This window comes from Capra hircus, chromosome 24 (assembly GCF_001704415.2).
Source record: "Capra hircus breed San Clemente chromosome 24, ASM170441v1, whole genome shotgun sequence".
NCBI classification, from domain to species: domain Eukaryota; kingdom Metazoa; phylum Chordata; class Mammalia; order Artiodactyla; family Bovidae; genus Capra; species Capra hircus.
Genome location: NC_030831.1, coordinates 58,877,378 through 58,884,723, shown reverse-complemented (window position 1 = coordinate 58,884,723; position 7,346 = coordinate 58,877,378). Strand labels below are relative to the sequence as shown.

The following is a 7,346-nucleotide window of genomic DNA, read 5'->3' as shown; positions in this document are numbered from 1 at the left end:
AGATTAAAATGTCAATATTTTACTGATTAAGTTGATTGAAGAATGTGGATCTGAGGCCCCTTGGCTTAACTGGCATCATTCCCCGGGCAAATTAATCAAATTTATTCAAGCTGGCACTGAAACAGAAGGGCGGCCACAGGCTCCACATAGTGACCAGCAGACAAGTGTGCCCTCTGTGTGAGCAGTGAGATCTGCCAGGAACCCCTGCTGCCCAAAGCAGGGCTGAGCACACCCAGCCCCTTCTCTTAGCCTCAGCAGTTAGCTCAGCCATCTCCCATTTGGAGGAGAACTCAAGAGAGCAGAGAGAAGCCAGAAATGGTTGTTCAGTCTCTAAGTCCTGTCTGACTCTTTGCAGCCATATAGATGGAGCACACCAGGTTCCTCTGTCCTTGACCATCTCCTGGAGTTTGCTCAAATTCATGCCATTGAGTCCGTGATGCCATCCAACCATCTCATCCTCTGTGGTCCCCTTTTCCTCCTGCCTTCAATCTTTCCCAGCATCAGGGTCTTTTCCAGTGAGTCAGTTCTTCACATCAGGTGGCTAAAGTATTGGAATTTAAGCTTCAGCAATGAATGTTCAGGGTTGATTACCTTTAGGATTGACTGGTTGGATCTTCTTGCAGTCCAAGGGACTCTCAAGAGTCTTCTCCAGCACCACAGTTTGAAAGCATCAGTTCTTTGGTGTTCAGCATTCTTTATGGTCCAGTTGTCACATCCGTACATGATTGCTGGAAAAATGATAGCTTTGATTATATGGGCCTTTGTCAGCAAAGTGGTGTTTCTGCTTTTTAATACACTGTGTAGGTTTGTCATAAAAAACTCAACATTCAAAAAACTAAGATCATGGCATCGGGTCCATCACTTCATGGCAAATAGATGGGGAAACAGTGGAAACAGTGACAGAGTTTATTTTCTTGGTCTCCAAAATCACTGCAGATGGTGACTGCAGCCATGAAATTAAAAGACACTTGCTCCTTAGAAGAAAAGCTATGACCAACCTAGACTGTATATTAAAAAGCAGAGACATTACTTTGCCAACAAAGGTCCATCTAGTCAAAGTATGGTTTTTCTAGTAGTCATATGTGGATGTGAGAGTTGGACCATAAAGAAAGCTGAGTGCTGAAGAATTGATGCTTTTGAACTGTGGTGTTGGAGAAGACTCTTGAGAGTCCCTTGGACTGCAAGGAGATCCAACCAGTCAATCTTAAAGGAGATCAATCCTGAATATTCATTGGAAGGACTGATGCTGAAGCTGAAGCTTCAATACTTTGGCCACCTGATGACTGACTCATTGGAAAAGACCCTGATTCTGGGAAAGATTAAAGGCAAGAGGAGAAGAGGACGACAGAGGATGAGATGGTTGAATGGCATCACTAACTCAATGGACATGAGTTTGAGTAAGCTCTGGGGATTGGTGAACACAGAAGCCTGGCGTGCTGCAGTCCATGGAGTTGCAAAGAGTTGGACGTGACTGAGTGACTGATCTGAACTGAGGTTTGTCATAACTTTCCTACCAAAGAGCAAGTGTCTTTTAATTTAATGGCTGCAGTCACCATTCATAGTGATTTTAGAGCCCAAGAAAATAAAATCGGTCACGTTTCCACTTCTTTCCTATCTATTTGCCAGGAAATGAGGGATTGGAGGCCATTATCTTAATTTTTTTTAATGTTGAGTTTCAAGCCAACTTTTTCACTCTCCTCTTTCACCTGCATCAAGAGGCTCTTTAGTTCTTCTTTACTTTCTGGCATTCGTATGGTATCACCTGCCTATCTGAGGTTGTTGATATTTCTCCTGGAAATCTTGATTCCATCTTGTGGTTCATCCAGCCTGGCATTTTGCATGATGTCCCATTCAGGTATGACCTAAATCAAATCCCTTATGATTATACAGTGGAAGTGAGAAATAGATTTAAGGGCCTAGATCTGATAGATAGAGTACCTGATGAACTATGGAATGAGGTTCATGACATTGTACAGGAGACAGGGATCAAGACCATCCCCATGGAAAACAAATGCAAAAACGCAAAATGGCTTTCTGGGGAGGCCTTACAAATAGCTGTGAAAAGAAGAGAAGCGAAAAGCAAAGGAGAAAAGGAAAGATATAAGCATCTGAATGCAGAGTTCCAAAGAATAGCAAGAAGAGATAAGAAAGCCTTCTTCAGCAATCAATGCAAAGAAATAGAGGAAAACAATGGAATGGGAGACTAGAGATCTCTTCAAGAAAATTAGAGATACCAAGGGAACATTTCATGTAAAGATGGGCTCGATAAAGGACAGAAATGGTATGGACCTCACAGAAGCAGAAGATATTAAGAAGAGATGGCAAGAATACACGGAAAATTGTACAAAAAAGATCTTCATGACCCAGATAATCATGATGATGTGATCACTAATCTAGAGCCAGACATCTTGGAAAGTGAAGTCAAGTGGGCCTTAGAAAGCATCACTACGAACAAAGCTAATGGAGGTGATGGAATTCCAGTTGAGCTATTTCAAATCCTGAAAGATGATGCTGTGAAAGTGCTGCACTCAATATGCCAGCAAATTTGGGAAACTCAGCAGTGGCCACAGGACTGGAAAAGGTCAGTTTTCATTCCAATCTCAAAGAAAGGCAATGCCAAAGAACGCTCAAACTACCACACAATTGCACTCATCTCACACGCTAGTAAAGTAATGCTCAAAATTCTCCAAGCCAGGCTTCAGCAATACGTGAACCGTGAACTCCCTGGTGTTCAAGCTGGTTTTAGAAAAGGCAGAGGAACCAGAGATCAAATTGCCAACATCCACTGGATCATCAAAAAAGCAAGAGAGTTCCAGAAAAACATCTATTTCAGCTTTATTGACTATGCCAAAGCCTTTGACTGTGTGGATCACAATAAACTGTGGAAAATTCTTCAAGAAATGGGAATACCAGACCACCTGACCTGCCTCTTGAGAAACCTGTATGCAGGTCAGGAAGCAACAGTTAGAATTGGACATGGAACAACAGACTGGTTCCAAATAGGAAAAGGAATACGTCAAGGCTATATATTGTCACCCTGCTTATTTAACTTCTATGCAGAGTACATCATGAGAAACGCTGGACTGGAAGAAACACAAGCTGGAATCAAGATTGCCAGGAGAAATATCAGTAACCTCAGATATGCAGATGACACCACCCTTATGGCAGAAAGTGAAGAGGAGCTGAAAAGCCTCTTGATGAAAGGAAAGAGGAGAGCGAAAAAGTTGGCTTAAAGCTCAACATTCAGAAAACAAAGATCATGGCATCCGGTCCCATCACTTCATGGGAAATAGATGGGGAAACAGTGGAAACAGTGTCAGACTTTCTTTTTCTGGGCTCCAAAATCACTGCAGATGGTGACTGCAGCCATGAAATTAAAAGATGCTTACTCCTTGGAAGGAAAGTTATGACCAACCTAGACAGTATATTCAAAAGCAGAGACATTACTTTGCCGACTAAGGTCCGTCTAGTCAAGGCTATGGTTTTTCCAGTAGTCATGTATGGATGTGAGAGTTGGACTGTGAAGAAAGCTGAGCACCGAAGAATTGATGCTTTTGAACTGTGGTGTTGGAGAAGACTCTTGAGAGTCCCTTGGACTGCAAGGAGATCCAACCAGTCCATTCTGAAGGAGATCAACCCTGGGATTTCTTTGGAAGGAATGATTCTAAAGCTGAAGCTCCAGTACTTTGGCCACCTCAGGCAAAGAGTTGACTCATTGGAAAAGACTGTGATGCTGGAAGGGATTGGGGGCAGGAGGAAAAGGGATGACAGAGGATGAGATGGCTGGATGGCATCACGCACTCTATGGACATGAGTCTGAGTGAACTCCGGGAGATGGTGATGAACAGGGAGGCCTGGCATGCTGCGATTCATGGGGTCACAGAGTCGGACACGACTGAGCGACTGAACTGAACTGAACTCTGCATATAGGGAAAATAAGCAAGGTGGCAATATACAGCCTTATCATACTCCTTTCCCAATTTTAAACCAGTCTGTTATTCTATGTCTGGTTCTAATTGTTGCTTCTTGACTTGCATACAGATTTCTCAGGAGACAAATAAAGTGGTGTGGTACTCCCAGAATACCAGAGGGAGAAGAGGGAAGCCAGAAGTATTCTCCCAAAATTTTCATCTGGGGTGTAGTATGGAAATACTCTTACCTGTGAGAGACGTGAGGAGTAAGGAATAAGTATTTACTCTGAACAGAAATCTTGGATTTTCCCAAATGACATTACATATGGAAACCATATAATTTAATCTCCAAACTGGGACATGTCTGGTGATTGATTGGGACCCCTATCAATAATTATTCCAGGAATATGAGCATAAACTGGGCTTCCCCAGCAGCTCAGCGGTAAAGAATCCACCTGAAATGTAGGAGACACAGGAGGTGTGGTTTCTGTCCCTGGGTGGGGAAGATCCCCTGCAGGAGGGCATGGCAACCCACTCCAATATTCTTGCCTGGGAAATCCCATGGACAGAGGAGCCTGGCGGGCTATGGTCCATGAGGTCGCAGAGTCAGACACAACTGAAGTAACTGAGCATGCACATAGCATAAACTAGAATCACCCAGGGCAACCAGGAGGAAAAGTCGCTGCACTTAGAGTGAATGTGGGGATTCTCAGGGGATCTCATCTCTTTGGACTCACATTCTTCAATTTTCTCAAGTAGTTGCTAATGGATAGTCACTCTTCCCCTGACCCTCTCCTTGGAAAGCTGCATGGCTCACAGGATCTTAGTTCCGGCCCAGGGATTGACCAGTATCTCCTGCAGGGGAAACCCAGAATCCTAACTAACCACTGGATCACCAGGAAATTCCATGCATAGTCAGACTTCTGTGGCCTTTTCCTCTATATATTCCTTAGTCATCTCATAAGGAGGACAGAAAGAGAGAAAAAGGGAAATGTGTTCCAGTCATTTCAACTATAATCGGCATTTTAAAATAAGTGTTTGTTGAGTGAATAAGTATGCAAATAAAATTTTTTAATGTACTTGACAAAATTCTTTTCTGTGGAGATAGAGTCTCTATTAACTGAAGGGAAATAACAAATGAAAGGAAGAGAGAAAGAGAATGCTCACTGAGAAAATGTGACTTCTTTAGCTTTGTTCTAAATTTATGTGGATCCTGGTCCTGTCTCTCATAAAAAGTTATGCTCATCTAGCCAGAAAGTCACCAAAAGCCTATTTTTGGATGTAAAAAGAGAAACAATCTCCAGAAGGTTATTTACTAATAATATGCTCTACAGTTGGGGGGGATTTTTATTTTCATTTTTCATTTCCTGTTTCTTATCTTATGTTCTCAGATCGAGGCCATTCCTGGGCCAGAAGAGCATGTCTTAGCACAGTCTGCCTCCTGCCATTTATCAAAACGTTGTCTTGACTCTTTTCAGTTAATCAAAACCAGGAGGTAAAATTTCAGGAAAAGACTGAACTGTGTTTCTCACATCAAGAGTAGTGACTGTGTGTGATCAGAGGTAGTATTGGTATTAATACAGAAAGAAACATTTGGACTTTGGTCAGTGGTATGCAAGTTAAGGACTTTTAAAAGGATGCCAATGTAGATATCAACTTATACTCTTGAAAATATAATATGATTCAATACACATATGCCAGGATTGTTGATAACAATAACAAAGTTGATCAACTTCAACCCCAAACAACTGTTTTAGTATTGAACTTGTTTTGTTTTTCACTGAATAGGAGGAGGTGAATTTAAGGTTTCCATTTGTGGTTTCCAAAAAAGAAAGCAATTTGGCAGGGAGAGTTTCTCACTAAGGGCAAACAAATCATGCTGTGACATGAACCTGGTTTCCTTCTTGTCCATGGTGATTATTATATGTCAGCTGGGTGCCTGATTTATCTGTCAGCAAAGTTTCATGATGAGCCGCTGTGACCGTGGTAAACACTGAAACAAACTGTTATATTCTTTTTGGCTTAAACCATTTGGGGAACGAATGGTCAGTTTTCTGTGGGAAAATAGAGTACCATCTTCCTTTCAGAGAATCTCTGATGGATAGATGGAACAGAGGGAAAAGGATGATGGTTAACTTTCCTTGAATGTGTATTTTCTTGCCAGCACCATTAAAAGTACCTTACATTTCACTTATTTCTCATAACTCTGCCATTTTATAAAAGAAAAATCTGGGCTTGGAAAGAGGAAGCCTCTTTACCAGGGTCATACAGCTGGTAATCAGTAGATGCGGGCTTTAAACTTTGGTTTGTTTGGATTTGAAGACTGAGTTCCTAACTGCTTCTCCACATGGCCTTACCTCCATACCTAGGAAATGCCATCGAGTCACTTTCTGCTTCTCTCTGTTTGTGGAATTACTACCAAATCCTGTTAATCTCCCATTAGGTCTTAGACTGATGTGTCTGTCCCTAATTCCGGTACACCTCCTTACCCCATGTTGGGGTCATATCTCATTCACACACGGTCTGCGTGTTTTTGCAGTCTCCCCTCTCAATCCATTTTATACGTCACAGTCAATCTCCCTTTATTCTCAGTTCCTTTTTTCAAATCTTTTGGCAGCAGGCCATGCAGGATCTTAGTTCCCGGACAAGGGATTGAACCCTTACACCCTGCATTGGAAGCTCAGAGTCCTAACCACTGGACTACAGGGAGGTCCCCCCTTCATCACCCTTTTTAACATCTGTTCTACCAGTGTAGAGGGCTTCCCAGGTGGCGCTCGTGGTAAAGAACCCAGCTGCCAGTCCAGGAGATGTAAAACTTGTGTTCAATCCCTTGGTCCCTAGGGGAGGACATAGCAATCTACTCTAGATTCTCGCCTGGAGAATCCTCTGGACAGAGTACTGCCTGGCGGGCTGTAGTCCATAGAGTCAGGACGAGTGGGACACGGCTGAAGTGACTTGGCATGCAGGCAGGCATGCTGTTGGTGCTTTGCTTGGTTGTGTATAGATTCCATCTTTGAGGGATCTAGCAGGCAAGAGTATTGGAGTGGGTTGCCATTTCCTTCTGCAGGGGATCTTCCCAACCCAGGGATCGAACCTGGGTCTCCTGCATTGCAGGCAGACGCTTTACCGTCTGAGCCACCAGGGAAATCCAGTCATAGGGTTACACAACTACAGGCCCAGCATTGGGAGGAGAGTCACCATCTTGGCTGTGAGTACTTGGGTCTTGCCTGGTGATTTGCTGGAATGAGTGCAGGGAAGGAAGGGGTTGACAGCACTGATTAGATTCGACAATCGGCAAGGGGCTCCCTGTCTGGAAGATTGTAGTCTCTGTGCAGCGCCCGATTTGAATCTGAACCCTGTAAGGAAGAGGGAGGAATTGAGTGGGGCGGACTGAGCGCTATCTAGTCGGGGGAGGCTGCAAAGTGTAAACGAGAG

The 7,346-nt window shown here is 43.3% G+C and overlaps 1 non-coding gene across 1 annotated transcript; it reads right to left on the bottom strand.

Moving 5' to 3' along the window:
- On the bottom strand, positions 6,985-7,056 carry TRNAC-GCA. The gene has a single exon. It is a non-coding gene; the product is annotated as a tRNA-Cys (tRNA).